This window comes from Bos mutus, chromosome 11 (assembly GCF_027580195.1).
Source record: "Bos mutus isolate GX-2022 chromosome 11, NWIPB_WYAK_1.1, whole genome shotgun sequence".
Lineage (NCBI taxonomy): Eukaryota > Metazoa > Chordata > Mammalia > Artiodactyla > Bovidae > Bos > Bos mutus.
This window is the reverse complement of record NC_091627.1, coordinates 8,429,885-8,448,594: the sequence shown is the minus strand read 5'-3', so window position 1 is coordinate 8,448,594 and position 18,710 is coordinate 8,429,885.

The window sequence follows — 18,710 nt, the reverse complement described above, 5'->3', positions numbered from 1 at the left end:
GACACTCAGGAACAGCACACTCTGTGGAATACCTTTGATACATTTCCTGTGAGTCTGAAATCTGAGATAGGCACATATGAAGCACATTCTACATTCTGTCCAGTGGAGGCCTCTTAAAGGGGACCTGGGGAAAAAAGATTGGCAAAACCTTTTACCTGAACTGTGCTTTCCTGGTAGGTATTAACCTGGGTCACAGCTTTACAAAAGGCAAGTGAAAGGAAAAAAAAAAATGACTAGCCTATTCGATTCTTGGGGCTGCCAAACACAGTGGCTTAGAATAACCAACTTACTGTCTGTTCTGAGGAGAAAAGTCTGAAATCTGGAGTTGTCATCAGCAAGGTTGGTTCTTTCTGGAGGCTTAGGGAGAATCTATTCTAGCCCCAAGCCCAGGAAGCCTTCAGAGAGCTCTGTACAGAGAGGAACACACTCTGGTGATTTAAAAAAATATCCAATTTTTTTTTTTTTTTTTTGGATGGCACCGCATGGTAGTCAGGATCTTAGGTCCCTGACCAGGGATAGAACTCGTGCCCCACTGCAGTGGGAACACAGAGTCTTAACCGCTGGACCACCAGGGAATTCCCACAATCTGATTTAAAAAGAAAACAGTGGAAAACATTATGGGGCTTCCCCGGTGGCTCAATGGTAATGAATCTGCCTGTCAGTGCAGGAGACAGGTTCAATCCCTGGTCTGGGAAGATGCCGTATGCTGCGGAGCAGCTAAGCCTCTGCACCACAACTGTGGTGCCTCCGCTCTCCAGCGCGGGAGCCACAGCCGCTAAGCCCACATGCTCTGCAACAGGAGAAGCCGTTGCAGTGAGAAGACCTTCCTCTGCAACTAGAAGTTACAGTGCAGCTGGAGAGGAGCCCCCACTCACCACAGCTAGAGAAGAGCGCAGCAGCAACGAAAACCCAGCACAGCCAGAAAGAAAACAACAGTATGGAGTTTCCTCAGAAAACTAAAAATAGAATTACCATATGATCCAGCAATCACTCCTGGGCATATATCCAGATGAAATTATAATTCAAAAAGACATGCACTCCTGTGTTCAATAGCCAAAACATGGAACAACCTAATGTCCATCAACAGATAATGAATAAAGATGTGGTGCGCATGCACAGTGAAACTAGTCAGCCATAAGAAGACCGAAGCAGGCCATCCTAAGGGGATCAGCCCTGAATATTCATTGGAAGGACTGATGCTGAAGCTCCAGTACTTTGGCCACCTGATGTTAAGAACTGACTCATTGGAAAAGACCCTGATGCTGGGAAAGACTGAAGGCAGAAGGAGAAGGGGACAACAGAAGATGAGATGGTTGGATGGCATCACCAACTCAACGGACATGAGTTTGAGCAAGCTCTGGGAGCTGCTGATAGGGAATCCTGGTGTGCCACAGTCCATGGGGTTGCAGAGTCACAACTGAGCAATTGAACAGATAAAGCAGGAAATAATGCCATTTGCTGCAACAGGGATGCAACTAGAGAATATCATACTAAGTCAAGTCGGACAAATACCAGATGATACCACTTACATGTGGAACCTAAAAGAGGACAGTAATGAACTTACCTGTGGAACAGAAATGGAATCTGGGCTGCAGAGTATTGACTAGTGGTTGCCAAGACGGAGAGTGGTTGGAGAGAGTTGGATTGGGAGTTTGGGATTAACAGATGCAAACCAGTATATGTAGAATGGATAAACAAAAAGATCCTACTGTACAGCACAGGGAACTATGTTCAATTTCCTCCAATAAACCATAACAAAAGAATATGAAAAAGAATGTAGATACATGTATAACTGAGTCATTTTCCTGTATAGCAGTAATTAATACAACACTGTAATTCAACTATTTGAATTACAGGTGTTTCCCAGGTGGCACTAGTGGTAAAAAAAAAAAAAACAGCCTGCCAATGCAGGAGACTCGGGTTCAATCCCTGGGTCAGGATGTAAGAGACTTGAGTTAAATCCGTGGGTCAGGAAGATCCGCTGGAGGAGGGCTTGGCAGCCCACTCTAGTATTCTTGCCTGGAGAATCCCATGAACAGACAAGCCTGAATGAAACCTCTCAAGAGTTAGAACAGAACCGGACCTATAAACTTTCTGCCACTCCCAAGACAAAGAGGGCTTCAGCATCCAGGCTGAGATGGCAGGCATACATCTGGTATCTAGTTCAGGGCCCCCCAAAGTCTAGACACACACAAAATTTGGGAGTTGTCAGAACTCCCAGTTGGTTTTTCAACTCCCATCACATGAAGAAGGGAGAAGAGATGAGGCCCAGTGGGACACTCCAGGGTTCAGTGTCATCAGGGAGTTGAGGACAACAGACAAAATAAGAAGAGACCAGAGGGGGCTTCCCTGACGGCTCAACAGTAAAGAACCCACCTGCAGGGGACACCGGCGCAGTCCCTGATCTAGGAAGATCCCACATGCCTTGGAGCAACTTAGCCCATGTGACACAACTATCAACCTGTGCTCTAGAGCCCAAGAGCCGCAAGTACTGAACCCACATGCTGTGACTAGTGAAGCCCTCACGCCCTACAGCCAGTGTTCCCCAACAAGAGAAGTCACCCCTCAACGAGACGCCCTAGCACGGCAACTAGAAAGTACTCCTGATCACCGCAACTGGAGGGAAGCCCACCCGGCAACGAAGACCCATCACAGCCAAAGATAAATCACTGTATAAAAGAGTTACTCTTTAAAAGAAATCAGAGACCATAGGAGACTTGCCTGACAGTCAAGTGACTGAGACTTCTCTTTCCAATGCAGAGGGTGCAGGTTGGAGATCTAAGATCCCACATGCCTCGTGGCCAAAAACACAATACATAAAAACAAACAAAAGGCGGGAGCAGGACTTCCTTGGTAGCGCAGTGGGTAAGAATCCACCTGCCAATGTAGGAGACAAGGGTTCGATCCCTGGTTCTTGAAGATTCTGCATGGAGCACAGCAATGAAGCCCATGTGCCACAACTACTGAGCCAGTGCCGCAATTACTGAGCCCACGTGCTGCCACTACCAAAGCCTGAGCGCCTAGAGCCTGTGCTTGTCAACAAGAGAAGACTTTGCAATGAGAAGCCCGTACACCACAGTGAAGAGTAGCCCCACTTCCTGCAACTAGAAAAAGCCCAGACAAAGCAATGAAGGCCCAGTGCAACCAAAAGAAAAAAAAAAAAGCAATACTGTTATAAATTCAATAAAGACTTAAAAAAAAAGTCATACTCTTTAAAAAAGAAGAGACCATAGAGGAAATTCCATGGTAGTCCAGTGGTTAGGACTTGGTGCTTTCACTGCCAGGCCCCAGGTTCGATCCCTGGTTGGGAACTAAGATCCTGCAAACCGGGCAGCATGGCCAAAAAAAGAGAGAGAAGGAGACTGTAAGAAGAGTGGGATCCAGGAGCTAAAGAGACAGAGGGTGTTTCTGAGACACAGGATCGATCACTTAGACAAGTGCTGCTGATAGGCCCAGGAGATGGGGGTGAGGACTGACCGTCAGGTTTAGCCATGCGGACCTCAGTGGTGACCTTGGCAACAGCCACTGGATGGATTGTTTCAGATGAAACCCCTCTGGGAGCAGTAGGATCCCTGGAGAACAGGAGGAGAGGAACCAAAGACAAGAAGTAGAACAATCTACTGTAGGAGGGTCGGGGAAGGAGCTAGTCTTGCACATTCTAAGATAGGAGCCAGCGCATCATAGAATGCCCAGCAGGAGAGGATGCCTGTTAATTCTTGTCCTGTACACAGAAGAGCCACGTGGCCCAGTGCACTGTGGCCACGCCAGGGCTACAACCTCAAAAGATCGTGCCCCTACCCTGTTATCTGCCACTTCTGCCCGACTCGTCCATGAGGTTCAGGGCAACTTTGCTTGTGGAAAAGCATGAGCCCCCATCAGCTTCAGTATGTTAGAGCAGCACTCCCCCAAGGTCAGCACATATCCGATCCCTGACTCACAGGTCTGTGTGGGGCACCTCTAACAAGCTGACGGTCGATGCTACGCTGTTGCCCAGGATCTGGGTGGCACAGGTAGAGCAGGGCCCTGTGACAGGATGCTGGGCGGCCATGCAGAAGGACAAGAAGTATATGCTCTGTGGCAGGAAGACGTTCCAAAGACAACAGATAGAAAGAGCAGGTTACAAAATACTGGGTTGGCCAGAAAGTTCATTCAGGTTTTACCATGAGATCGTATGGAAAAACTCGAATGAACTTCTTGGCCAACCCAGTATCTCCTGCTTCTGCTCTTTTGTAAGAAAAATGGAAGCAATCACACTAAAACATTACCCATGGTTATCAAGGTGTTTCTGTCCTTTAGGCGGCGCTAATGGTAAAGAACCCGCCTGCCAATGCAGGAGATGTAAGAGATGCAGGTTCAATCCCTGGGTCGGGAAGATCTCCTGGGAGGGCATGGCAACCCACTCCAATATTATTGCCTGGAGAATCCCATGGACAGAGGAGCCTGGTGGGCTACAGTCCATGGGGTTGCCAAGAGTCAGACACGACTGAGTGACTGAGCACACAGCACATCCTTTATGCTTCTCTGTGTTTTCTCATATTTCCTGAATTAATATCTTTACTCATGCAATTAAACCATGTTTTAAAAACAACCAGGGCTTCCCTGTGGTCCAGCGGTTAAGAATCAGCCTTGCAATGCAAGGGACATGGGTTCCATCCCTGGTCCAGGAAGATTCCACATGCCTTGGAGCAACCAAGCCCGAGCACCATAACTACTGAGTCCTCACGCACCTAGAGCCCAGGCTCTTCTCAACAAGAGAAGCCAGCATGATGAGAAGGCCTCATACTGCAGTGAAGAGTAGCCCCCACTTGCCGCATCTAGAGTGCAATAACGAAGACCCACCACAGCTGGAAAAAAAAAAAAAAATCTAAACTTAAAAAAAAATTAAAACAACCAAGTGAAAGTCACTCAGCTGTGTCCGACTCTTTGTGACCCCATGGACTATACAGTCCATGGCCAGAATACTGGAGTGGGTAGCCTTTCCCTTCTCCAGGGGATCTTCCTAACACAGGGATCAAACCCAGGTCTCCTGCATTGCGGGTAGATTCTAAACAAGCAAAACAGGTTCTAAACCCTGGAGCTTCTGGCTCCTGTCTCTCCCCACCCTTCATCTCCCCGTAGAACACCCCAGAAAGGAGGCTGGGATGAAGTCAGCGGGTGTGAGTCTAATCCCCTTTATCCTTGAACCCTGGGGTGATGTGAGTGTCATCCCCACCTGGGAAGGAAGGTATGTAGCCAGGAATAAATGCTCTTAGAGGGCAGGGCCTCGTGGGGGCATCACCTGAGGCAGCCTGGCACCTGGGAGTCTCCTAAACACTAGAGCGAGCCAGCCACCAGTCTGGCGGATGACTGGAGAGGCCAGGGAAACGGGAAAGGCCTGCACCAGCTCATTTGCCCGGGCCGTCGATGTCACCCCGTAGGCCGAGGACTGGGTCTGTGTCCTGGAGTCTTTCTGATCAAATGATTGGGAGACTCAGCCCTCCCCCCAGCAGGCCTGGACGCCTTAGCTCAAGGGCAGCCCTGTGGCCTCTCCCTCCTCACCAGGGATCCCAGCCGGGCAGGGCCAGGGCAAACAGCCTTAACGGTAAGGGGAGGTGGGCTGCGATAAGAGAAGGCAGATAAAACCAGTCCCACTGGGCACGAAGCCCAGCCTCAAGGCCCGGAAGTCTCCGCATGCCCCCTCCCTAGTACTCCCTTCTGCCTGCTCACCTTTAACCTCCACCGGGTTGTTATTTAACTCACAGGAAGATTCTGACTTAGTCCTGCGCTCAGAAATCCAGCAGGGAGGCTGAGAGATCCCTGGGCTGATCCCAGGATGAAAGCAGAAGCCTATCAGGTGAGACCTTCTCCCAGGCCCCTGCCCACACCCCCAGGCACACTCCCCCAAGGCCAGGGTGGGAAAAGGCCAGGTCTTGGGAATCCCTCCAGCTACCCCTCCCCTCTGTGGCCCAGCCCAGGGCAGGCTTGGCAGAGGTACCCACACCCGTGGGTCACTCTGTGCCCCACCCAGTGGGGGAGCGGGAAGCCCAGGGATGAGAGGTGCCAGGTCCCTGGCTACTTGCTGGCCAGTGGCTGAGACGCTCTGGTGGGAAGCAGCCATGGAGGAGCCAGGCCTATCGGGGTGTCCTCTCTCGGCTAAAACTGCCTCCTTCCAGGTAGGAGAACACTGACCTTGGACAGGCAGCCTTCTTCTCTATGGCTACCTTTTGTGCAATGAGTGTAGATAGACCTCAGAGATCCAAGCCATTAGCAATGGTCATAACGTCATACTTTGCAGAGACCCAAGAAAAAAGCCTTGTCATCCTACACCTTGTTCTAAAGGCCTGGGTGGTCCAGGGCCCCCCAACCCCATGGGCCTCACAGCTTCCTTTTCACCAACTGGAGGCTCCACAGAACCCCCCACCCAGTGTGGGGATGGGAAGCTCTGAAGGAGGACTGGGCAGGAGGTGTGGGAGGCAGCCGAGGCGGCCTTGAGGGTCCTCCTGTGTGCCAGGCTCTGTTACAGACCGGGTTTCGTCTGACTTAACTCTCTAGACTGATCTATGAGAAAGAGCAGTCAGCTCTATTTTAATAATGATAATAACAATGGCACTATTGATCAAAGAGCTTTCTACCTGCTGGGCCCTGTGCTCGCTGTTGTCTGTGTTTGATGATCTGAGACCATTATTGTCTGCATTTTAAAGATTGGAAGGTGCAAGTAGGAGCTTGTAAGGACTTGGCTTGTTGAAGGTCTCTGCTGTTGCTGCTAAGTCACTTCAGTCGTGTCCGACTCTGTGCGACCCCATAGACGGCAGCCCACCAGGCTCCCCCGTCCCTGGGATTCTCCAGGCAAGAACACTGGAGTGGGTTGCCATTTCCTTCTCCAATGCATGAAAGTGAAAAGTGAAAGTGAAAAGTGAAAGTGAAGTTGCTCAGTTGTGTGCTCACCTCCAGACCTCTGAGGCCAGCAGCACTGCGACCCCAACTTTACAGATGAGGAAACAGGGCTTCAGGGGCAAGGAGACTGCCAGCTCAGAAGCGGCAGAATCATCCTTGGAGGGGACCAGCTAGAGCTGGGGGTGGGAACCCCAGGCTGGACTATGTGAGTCTGTAGACACTAGACAAGTTGCTTAGCCTCTTTGAGCCTCAGTTTCCTCCTCTGTAGAATAGGCACCACAAGATTGCCTGTCTCCGTCTTGGGATGGCTGTGCGAGGCCCTGTGAGGATCTCACGGCTGTTGTGGCTCAGCCAGCGTTGACTGGGGCTGCACACCAGGCTGGCCGCTTCCCCCAACCCCTGACAGAGAGGACCTTCCGCCCAGCAACAGAGGAGCAGCGCCAGAAGCCAGGGGATGGGAGTTATGGCTTCTTCAAGGTCAGCCAGGCCCCCTGGCTCTTGAGGCCAGGACCCTAGAGAGGTGAGGCGACCTGACACACAGTGTGGTCCCCTCACCAGGGGCAGCCTCCTGGGCTGGGGAGTATTGGCATTTCACACAGCTTCTCATCTTCCTCTGAACTGAGAGCCGGCTCAAGGCCAGAGCCCAGTTAGTTGACCAGATGACCAGGCACTCCAAGGGCACAGGGCAGCTGTGGGCAGGGTCCAGGGATGTCTGGAGTGCACTGTGGTTATTGTGCAGTCACCAGGTCGTGCCCAACTTTTTGTCACCCCCACGAACTGCAGAACGCCAGGCTTCTCTGTCCTTCACTGTCTCCCAGAGTTTGCTCAAACTCATGTCCATTGGGAGGCCTGGTATTACAGACCCCTGTGAATGACTACGCCACTTCCCCTGTTAGGCCTCTGTTGTCTTCCCGAGAAATGGGTCCCAGAACAGGCCTTCCCTCACAGGGTGGGTGTGAGGATCAAAGGAGACAGATGTGTATAAAAGTCCTTGCACAGTGCTGATGTCTAGGAAGAACTTGTATTGTTATTTAAGAAAACCCATGTTACAAAAAAAAAAAAAACACGAGCCAGGGTTTCCCTAGCTTGATCAGAGGGGCTAAATTTGGAATCAAAAGGGGCTGGAACTGAGCTGAATCCTTGAACCAACTTGCTAGTTGGTGACCTTCCCAGGTGATTCCTTGCCTCCTATCCTCTGTTTCCTCACCTGTAAAATGGGCTCAGTACAGCACCAGGCAAGGAGGAGGCTCTGTAAATCTTACCTCCAGGGAGAAGGTACCAAGGACAATCATGGTTGCAGAGTGTCATAAACTGAGAAAACATGTTCCACACTTTTTTTTTTCCTTTCTGAAAATTGGCAATCTGCTCTCAGGTTTGAGCAAAGAAAGGATCGGCCAGCTCAGAGACCACTCAGGCCCTTCGGGGAGGTGGCAGAACTGAAGCCAGCCTTTCAGTGGCGTGTCCCACCTCAAGGCTCCACGCCACACACCTGGTGCCCTTCGAAAGGCCTTCTTGGCTATGAGTGGAGACCCCAGAAACTTCCCAGGAGCGTCTGGGAGCCACACCTGCTTCCAGGTCAGTTCTGGCCCCTTGCTGGGCCTCAGTACCCCCAGCTGCTGACCAGGAATGTTGATCAAGAAGAGCTCTGAGGGATTTCCTTGGCAGTCCAGTGGTTAAGACTTCACCTTCCAATGCAGGGGTGAGGGTTCGATCCCTAGTAGGGGAACTAAGATCCCATGTGCCTCTCGGCCAAAAAAACCCAAAATATAAAACAGAAGCAATATTGTAACAAATTCAATAAAGACTTTAAAAATGGCCACATCAAAAAATCTTAAAAACAAAAAAACAGTAGAACTTTGAGGTGCTGGTCAACTAACATGGAAGGAATCATTCATTCTTTTTCCCACTTAGGCATGTTACCAGGGGAAAAATTATAAAATACATACAAGCAAAAGGACGGTAACAGTCACCTCTAAATAAAAATTTTTAAAAGAAAAAAATATATATATATACTTATAAAAGTCACTTCTAGCCTTACCTCTCAGAGCTAATCATAGTTACCTTTTAGGAGAAAAATGCCCAGGCTAGTTTCTAAATTGTAATTATTTGAACAAAAATGGGATCCCAGTGTCCATACTGAGTCATCAAAAGGTTTGTTCCCTTAACAAGCTTCTTACATCAAAATTTATAATGCTCTGTTAGAAAACATTTATTTTGAAATGCTGATACAGTCACATGGTTTAGAATCTAAAAGGTACAAAAGGGTAGATGGCAAGAATGTGGCAAGGGGACATTTGATCAGAGATCTGAAATGATCATGAGTTAGTCACGTGAACTTTAGGGGGAAGATCATTCCGGACGGAGGGAATCCCAGTGCAAAAGCCCTGAGGCTCTGTCGTGCGCTCACTCTGTATGACCTTGGGCTGGCTGAGCAACCCCTCTGCCTCAGTTTCCCATCTTCGTAAGGAGGATAATCACAGTACTCCTCAAGCCGCTGTGAGGATTAAATGAATACCTTTCATGCTAAGTAACCTCAGATATGCAGATGACACCACCCTTATGGCAGAAAGTGAAGAGGAACTAAAAAGCCTCTTGATGAAGGTGAAAGAGGAGAGTGAAAAAGTTGGCTTAAAGCTCAACATTCAGAAAACAAAGATCATGGCATCTGGTCCCATCACTTTATGGGAAATAGATGGGGAAACAGTGGAAACAGTGTCAGACTTTATTTTTTGGGGCTCCAAAATCACTGCAGATGGTGATTGCAGCCATGAAATTAAAAGACGCTTACTTCTTGGAAAGAAAGTTATGACCAACCTAGATAGCGTATTCAAAAGCAGAGACATTACTTTGCCAACAAAGGTTCATCTAGTCAAGGCTATGGTTTTTCCAGTGGTCATGCATGGATGTGAGCGTTGGACTGTGAAGAAAGCTGAGTGCCGAAGAATTGATGCTTTTGAAGTGTGGTATTGGAGAAGATTCTTGAGAGTCCCTTGGACTGCAAGGAGATCCAACCAGTCCATTCTGAAGGAGATCAGCCCTGGGATTTCTTTGGAGGGAATGATGCTAAAGCTGAAACTCCAGTACTTTGGCCACCTCATGAGAAGAGTTGACTCATTGGAAAAGACTCTGATGCTGGGAGGGATTGGGGGCAGGAGGAGAAGGGGACGACAGAGGATGAGATGGCTGGATGGCATCACTGACTCGATGGACGTGAGTCTGAGTGAACTCTGGGAGTTGGTGATGGACAAGGAGGCCTGGCGTGCTGCGATTCATGGGGTTGCAAAGAGTCGGACACGACTGAGCGACTGAACTGAACTGAACTGAACTTCATGCTAAGTGCTCAGTAGACGTGGACTTTCACAAAGGTGGGCGTGAGCTTGGTGTGTTTGAGAATCAGAGGAGACCAGCAGGGCTGGGGGCAATGGTAAGATCAAAAGTTTGGACACCATCCTAAGTGCAGTGAGAATCCATGGGGAGATTTGAAGCAGGAGAGAGGAGATCTGTTTTTTTTTGTTTTTTTTTTAATGATTTAAACGGGGATTTCCTTGGTGGTCCAGTGGTTAAGATTCCACACTTCCAATGCAGGGAGTGCGGGTTTGATCCTTGGTTGAGGAACTAAGATTCTCCATGTCACGTGGCATGGCCAAAAAAAGACAAAAAAAAAGGGGAAACAATTGTGGTTGTGGGGGTCAAGAGGAACAACAGCAAGGAGGTGATAGGTTAGACCAGCAGTGATGGCCTGGGCCTGGAGGGATGGCAGTGAGGCCTAGCTTTATTTATTTATTTACCTTTATGATTGTATTTATTTATGGTTGTGCTTTTCTCCAGTTGCAGTGAAAACAGGGGCTACTCACTAGTTGCGGTGCGTGGGCTTCTCATTGCGGCAGAGTCTCTTGTTGCAGAGCATGGGCTCTAGGGCATGGGGGCTTCCGTAGTTGTGACACGTGGGCTCAGTAGTTGAGGCTCCCAGGCTCTAGGGCACGGGTTCAGTAGTTGCTCCACGGCATGTGGGATCTTCCTGGGTTAGGGATCAAGCCGTGTCTCCAGCATTGGCAGGTGGATTCTTTACCCCTGAGTCACCAGGGAAGCCCGAGGCCTAGCTTAAGACTTGAGCCCCCTGGGTGGAGCTGTTCCCCAAACTGAAAAGCCCTGGGGAGCAGCTGAGATGCCTGCAGACGCTGAGCGGTCACCAGGCACTCATGTCGGTAGCCAGCGAAGAGGGACATTTGAAAGTCAAACATGGTCACATGTTTGACATGTGACCGGGGACAGCAGGGACCACCTCGGGGAGAGGGGTGTGAGTCCCTGGCCGCAACGGGAGGAGGTCGGAGGGGAGAACGCAGAGCCAGCAGGGCTCACCCAGCCAGGAAGGAGGAGGATGGGGAGGGGAGGTGTCCAGGAAGCTGAGAACAAAGGGTTTCAGGAAGAAGGGCGTCATCAGGTCATCAACTGTGTCACCTGCCACCCGAGATGGAGGGTGATAAACAGCACGTGGGCCCCTGAGCACAGCTCCAGTTGTTTGTTTCCTCGGGGTCAACCTTAGAAGCAGGAGAACCGCAGGGTCGGAGGGAGGCCCATTTTTAAGGTCCGCTGCCCTCCTAATACACTAAATCCATTCACACCTCTGGAGCCAGAGTCAGGGTGAGGATAAGGAGAGGCTGCTCCACTGAGGATATGGAATTCTGTTTAAGGCAAGTTTCTTCTCACCCAGCGACAGAAAAGAATTTCCATGTAGGTCCCTGGATATAAGCTGACATTCAGAGGTGAGGGGAGCCCTTATGTATCAGAGGGTCTGAATCTGGATGTGGCCATTGGAAATGTACCCTCCCTTCTGAATGCTAGTCTTCTGCATAAACCTGCCAAAGAGCTTGAACCTCGTCTGGTCTTCACAGAACCCTGGGTGGGGGTGGGGAATGGCCAGCGGAACCCCTCTAGTCCTGGCTCTCTGGAGTGCCTTTGGAGACTCTTGGCATCATCAAGACCCAGCCTCCCCTGGAAATTATGAGATGGGACAGAACTCATTTCAGCCTTGTCCTATTAAGAAGACTGCAAGTCAAGACAGAATCAGAAAGAGGAAGCAAATTGCCCAAGGTCACACAGAGCATCGACAGCAGAGATTAACCAGACCGGTGGTGGCAAGTTGGGGCAGGTTTTAAAGCCAGGAAATCTGGCTTTGCATCTTAGCTCTGCCACACACTGTCTCACTCTGAATGAGGTGCTTACCCTCTGTGAGCCTCCATTTTGCAACCTGTCAAATGGGGATAATCTTTCATTCATATATTTTTTGTGAGGATTAAAAAGAGATTGCAATGCCAATTCCAGGGATAAATGCTAAAGGAACCCACCCAAAAGAGCAAAGAGGAAAAGTTTAGGGGAAAGGTGTTTCAGGCAGAGGTAAAAGTTGTGAGCATGAGCTTGGCCAAGACCAAGTCTTGAAGTCTTTGCCAGCTGTCACGATGAGGCAGGAGAGAGAGCAGTAACTCAGGCAGATCTGCGTCTAGATAGCCCAGCATGGTGCCTTTGCTGACCTGCTGTGTGGCCCCAAGCTGTCTCTCTTCCTCTCTGGTCCCCAACCTCCCGTCCCTACAGGCTTTAAACAGAAATCACAAATCTTTGTTCTTTTCAAGTTTCATTCTTCACTCTTCTCTTGCTCCCTGGGCAGGGTGCTCCAAGAGCAGAGCCTTGTCATCTGTCCCCACAAGCCAGTGTCCCCATCACCGAACCCAGGTCTGGCAGAGACCATTTCTCACCAAATGAACACATGAATGGATGGATGGATCACACCCTTTCCCTTTGGGAGGGTGGAGGGTTGAAGCAGGACCCCCTGGCCCCTCACTACCCTCCGTGCATGCCTGCAGACCTGCCTCCCATGGGTGGACACTGGCCTGCTTGCCAGTTTCCCTGAGTCCTTGTTTTCTCTGTTCTCCACACAGTGGATTTGTTTCTATTGTTCTTTATGAAGAATGAGACCAAAAGGCCAACAGTGGTTCTCCGGGTGCACTATGAAAGTGCTTTTGATTTTCTCCTTTATACTTTAGCTTCTTTCTTGTACAAATATCTGTAGCTTTTCAAATAAAAAGCAATGATGAGACTTTCCTGGTGGTCCAGCGGCGAAGACTCCATGCTCCCAGTGCAGGGGCCCTGGTTTGATCCTGGTCAGGGAGCTAGACCCACATGCCACAACTAAGACTTTTGTTGTTTTTCAGTCGCTCAGTTGCGTCAGACTCTGTGACCTCACGGACTGCAGCATGCCAGGCTTCCCTGTCCTTCACTCTCTCCTGGAGTTTGCTCAGATTCGTGTCCATTGAGTCGATGATGCCAGCCAACCATCTCATCCTCTGTCATGCCCTTTCCTTCTGCCCTCAGTCTTTCCCAGCATTAGGATCTTTTCCAATGAGACAGCTGTTCGCATCAGATGGCCAAAGTATTGAAGCTGCATGACCTGGTGCAGCTTCACCTAAGACCTAGTGTAGCCAAATAAAATTTTTTTTAAAAAAGCCATAATGCAAAGGAGATGAGGGGAATGCTAAAGAAATACAAATGACCTTTTTTAAAAAATTAATTATTTTTATTTTGGCTATGCTGGGTCTTTGTTGCTAAGCAGGCTTTTCTCTAGTTGTGCAGAGCAGGGCCTACCCCCTAGTTGCAGGGCACAGGCTTCTCATTGCGGTGGCTTCTTTTGTTGCTGAGCACAGGCTCCAGGCATGGGCACTTCAGTGGTTGCGGCTCCCGGGGCCTAGAGCACAGGCTCAATGGTTGTGGACCATGGGCTTAGTTGCTCTGCTGCATGTGAGATCATCCTGGACCAGGGACCGAACCCATGTCTCCTGCATTGGCAGGTGGATTCTTTACCACTGAGCCACGAGGGAAGCCCTTGACTTTTAAAGATAAAAAATGCTCACCCTCCTTCATAATAAAATAAATGCAAAAGATAGCTACCCTGAGAATACATGTTTACCCCTATGGGACTGGCAAGATCAGAGTTGGCTAATGGTGTATGCTGCTGAGGAAATAGATGGCTCATGCCCCTCAGGGCCATGGGGGTGGAAACCGGCCTTGTCCCTATGGAGGACAACGTGGCAGTCTGTATGAAAGTGTCAAATGCACATCACCTTTGATCCAGCCATTGCACTTCCTGGGATTTATCCATCAGATGTGCTCACACATGGAAGGAACAATGTTACTCGCCGTAGCATTGCTTGTGATGGCCAAATATTGAAAACCTAAACATCCATCAGTAAGAGACTGGCCACATACATGACAGTACTTCCACACCAAGGAGTACTATGCAGCTTTAAAAAACCAAATTAGCCAATACAGCCTCTCTTATGTGGCAACACAGTCCAGAATAAGGTCTAGGATATAAAGTTATATGGGAATATAGTGTATATAGTCTGCTGCTATCTTTGAATATAAAGAAGTGTGTGTGTTAGTCGTTCAGTCATGTCCGACTCTTGGTGATGCCATGGACTGTAGCCCACTAGGCTTCTCTGTCCATGGAATTCTCCAGGCAAGAATACTTGAGTATAAATAAGAAATCAATATATATTTGTATTTCCTTGTAATTGCATAAAATGTCTCTAGAAAAATCACAAGAAGCATAACTTTGCTTTTGGGTGGAGAATTAGGTTGCTAGGACCTGGGGCGGGAGGGAAGCTTTTCCCAGTGTACCTTTTCGTACCTCTCACTATTTAAATGATATGATGTATTATCCATCCAAAAAAAAAAAGTGAGAATTTAAAGACAAAATAAAAAGTAAGAAGCAGTTTGAATACAACAAAGAAGATAAATCGATTGTATTCCTTCCCCTCTTAAATTTCCAGGTGTCATTGGCTATAAAAATTGTCCTTGGAGGGAATTCCCTGATGGTCCAGTGGTTAGGACATGGTGCTTTGACAGCTGGGATCCCAAAGCAGTCATGGAATCAGCCAAAACAAACAAAAAAAAAAAAACGATCCTTAGAGAACATGGAGGAAAGGCCACTGGGTGACTTTGCCAAGGCTTCTTGTTTTTGTTGTTCAGTCGCTAAGTCACGACCGACTCCTTGTGATCCCATGGACTGTAGCATGCCAGGCTCCTCTGTCCTCCATTATCTCCCGGAGTTTGCTCAAATTCAGGTCCATTGAGTCGGTAATGCTCTTTAATCATCTCATCCTCTGCCATCCCCATCGCCTCCTGCCCTCAGTCTTTCCCAGAAGCAAGATCTTTTCCAATGAGTCAACTCTTCACAAAGTGACCAAAGTCCTGAAGTTTTAGCAGTTTACTGAAATAGAAGCCTGGAAAGAAGCTCAATTTCACTGTAGCCAGGGAAATACACGATAAGAATGACAGGGTACTCCACACCCCGCCATCTGGGGGACATTCTGGAATAGGGGTGCTCTCTCCACACACACAACTGATGGGCTGCAACGTTTCCAGTGTTGGGGGGAAGGGATGCAAATACCCTTGGACCCAAATGTTCCTCATCCCATGCAATCTCACCCTCAGAAATTTAAGCCCCTGGTGTAGATGCTACCCACTGCGGCAGAGCACTGCAGGCAAGGAGGGAATGCATTATGGTATAGCCACTGCTTCTGAGCTAGCAGTGCCCCCACCTCCAGTGGGGGGGCGGGCCAGGAGGAAGGTATAGAGGCTAGGAATAAGGACTCTGGGGCCAGAGCTCAAATTTTGATGTTTTGACTTGGGCATGTGCCTTTATTTCTCTGGGCCTCAGTTTCCTCACTTGTGAAACAGGGCATAATACTGGTACCTATTTCACAGGATTTTGGTGATTAAATGAGTAATTATGTAGAATGGATTTAAAGCAGTGCTTGGCCCAGAAAGGTTCTACTTAACTGTTTGCTAAGTAATGGTCTTAAAGGGATCCCTCCTTATTTTTTAGGTTTTTTTTTTTTGAGGGGGTTGGTTTTATTTTCTTTTTTGACCCTGAAGCATGCAGGAGCTTAGTTCCCTGACCAGGGATTGAACCCATGCCCCCTGCAATGAAAGCACGGAGTCTTAACCACTAGACCACCAGGGAAGTCTATGGATCCCTAAAGGCTTATTGTTGAGTATGACTGTTAAGATGCAGAAAGTATTGTCATTTGCATCAGCAAGGTTCTATAGGGAGTTCTCTGGTAGTCTAGTGGTTAGGATTTGGGGCTTTCACTGTGGCCTGGGTTCAATCCCTGGTGGAGGGACTGAGATCCCGCAAGCTGGGCTGCATGGCCCAGAAAAACCAAAATAAAAAAGCCCAAGGCCCTAGCGAGTTGTGTCTGTGATTTCACGAGCAGACACACACCAGGGGACACACACTTGGTTGTCAATGTTCTTGTCGTTCAGTCACTAAGTCGCGCCCAACTCTTTGGGACTCCATGGACAGTAGCATGCCAGGCACCTCTGTCCTCCACTGTCTCCCAGAGTTTGTTCAAATTCACGTCCACTGAGTCAGTGATGCTATCTAACTACCTCATTCTCTGCCGCCCCCTTCTCCTTTTGCTTTCCGTCTTTCCCAGCATCAGGTTTTTTCCAATGAGTTGGCTCTTCACATCAAGTGGCCAAAGTGTTGGAGCTTTAGGTTCAGCATCAGTCCTTCCCATGGATATTCAGGATTGATTTATTTTGGGATTGACTGGTTTGATCTCCTTGGCTGTCAGTAAGAATTACCAAAGGTGGGGGGAGAAAGAGGGTTAAGCAAAAGAAAAAAAAACATTTAATGCCATTTTATGATCAATTTTATGCAGTTATTAAGTTATAATGTATAAAGAAAGTTTCAATGATTTTTAAAAAAGAAGAAAACTAAGCAAGACAACAACCTGTCCATCTCCCATGGGGCAGGGGTGGGGCACCCACCAGTGATATGAAGAGCAGAAGTCTAGCCAATGACAGAATCTTCCCAACACATGTGTTTATTTCAAAATCAAACAATCTCTGCTAAATATTTAGACCCAGTGTCTGCAGGAAAGAGGGAGAGACTACTACCATCAGTTGTTAAGGGACTGCCTTTTATCTGAGGAAACTTCTCTAGAAGCTTCTTGCAGCAACTCCCCACCACTACCCAAACACACACACCTTTCCAAGTCTCAACTGTAGAAAGGGAATCTCCATACTACTTTTTCCCCATGCTACCAGTTGGAACCAAGAAGGTCATATACAGGGACTTCCCTGGTGGTCTGTGGTTAAAACTCTGTACTACCCATGCAGGGGGCCCAGGTTCAACCCTTGGTCAGGGATCTAATGGGGGTGCCAAAAATTAAAGTAAAAAAAGATTAAGAAAAGTAAAAATATTTTTAAATCAAGAGCAAAAGTATTAATTTAAAAAATGAAGTCATAGAAAAAGTTCTGAAAACTCCAGGACAAACCTGGATCCTCCACCCACAGGTAGGGCAGATTACTGCCCTCTCTGAGGGCAGCTCTCTCTAAACAGCACATCTTCCAAGGTGCAAATCTAATCTTGTCATCCTTTCTTAGAACCATTTTATTGTAATCCAAATCTAAATGCAACCCAATTTCTTATAAGGCCACAAGATCCTGCTGGCTCTGGCATCCTGTCACCCTGGGGCTCACTAACTGTGCTCAATCTCCACAGTTCATGAGGTCAGGATGTTGCCTCTTCCAGGAAGCCTTCCCAGGCTGCCCAGGAATGGTTAGGGGACCCAGTAGCTGTAGGTGCCTGGTTTTTGGTCTGTTATCCTGCAGTCGAGCTGTCAGATTCATGAGGGCAGAGGCCACATCCCTGCAGTTTGTCTCTGTGTTGGGTCGTGATGTTTTGGGAGCTGCGATTCAGTGACCTCCCTGAGGTGTCCACAAGTTCTGTCATTGTATCCTGGCCCGTTGAGTCCTAAAATGTTGATGTTCACTCTTGCCATCTCCTGTTTGACCACTTCCCATTTGCCTTGATTCATGGACCTAATATTCCAAGCAACAGTTAGAACTGGACATGGAACAACAGACTGGCTCCAAATAGGAAAAGGAGTACGTCAAGGCCGTATATTGTCACCCTGTTTATTTAACTTATATGCAGGGTACATCATGAGAAACGCTGGGCTGGAGGAAGCACAAGCTGGAATCAAGATTGCCGGGAGAAATATCAGTAACCTCAGATATGCAGATGACACCACCCTTATGGCAGAAAGTGAAGAAGAACTAAAGAGCCTCTTGATGAAAGTGAAAGAGGAGAGTGAAAAAGTTGGCTTAAAGCTCAACATTCAGAAAACTAAGATCATGGCATCCGGTTCCATCACTTCATTGCAAATAGATGGGAAACAGCGGAAACAATGGCTGACTTTATTTTGGGGGGCTCCAAAATCACTGCAGATGGTGATTGCAGCCATGAAATTAAAAGACGCTTACTCCCTGGAAGGAAAGTTATGACCAACCTAGACAGCATATTAAAAAGCAGAGACATTACTTTGCCAACAAAGGTCTGTCTAGTCAAGGCTATGGTTTTTCCAGTGGTCATGTATGGACGTGAGAGTTGGGCTATAAAGCAAGCTGAGCGTCGAAGAATTGATGCTTTTGAGCTGTGGTGTTGGAGAAGACTCTTGAGAGTTCCTTGGACTGCAGGGAGATCCAACCAGTCCATCCTAAAGGAAATCAGTCCTGAATATTCACTGGAAGGACTGATGCTGAAGCTGAAACTCCAATACTTTGGTCACCGTGAAGAACTGACTCATTGGAAAAGACCCTGATGCTAGGAAAGATTGAAGGCAGGAGGAGAAGGGGATGACAGAGGATGAGATGGTTGGATGGCATCACCGACTCAATGGACATGAGTTTGAGTAAACTCCGGGAGTTGGTGATGGACCAGGGGCGCCTGGCGTGTTGCAGTCCATGGGGTCGCAAAGAGTCGGACACGA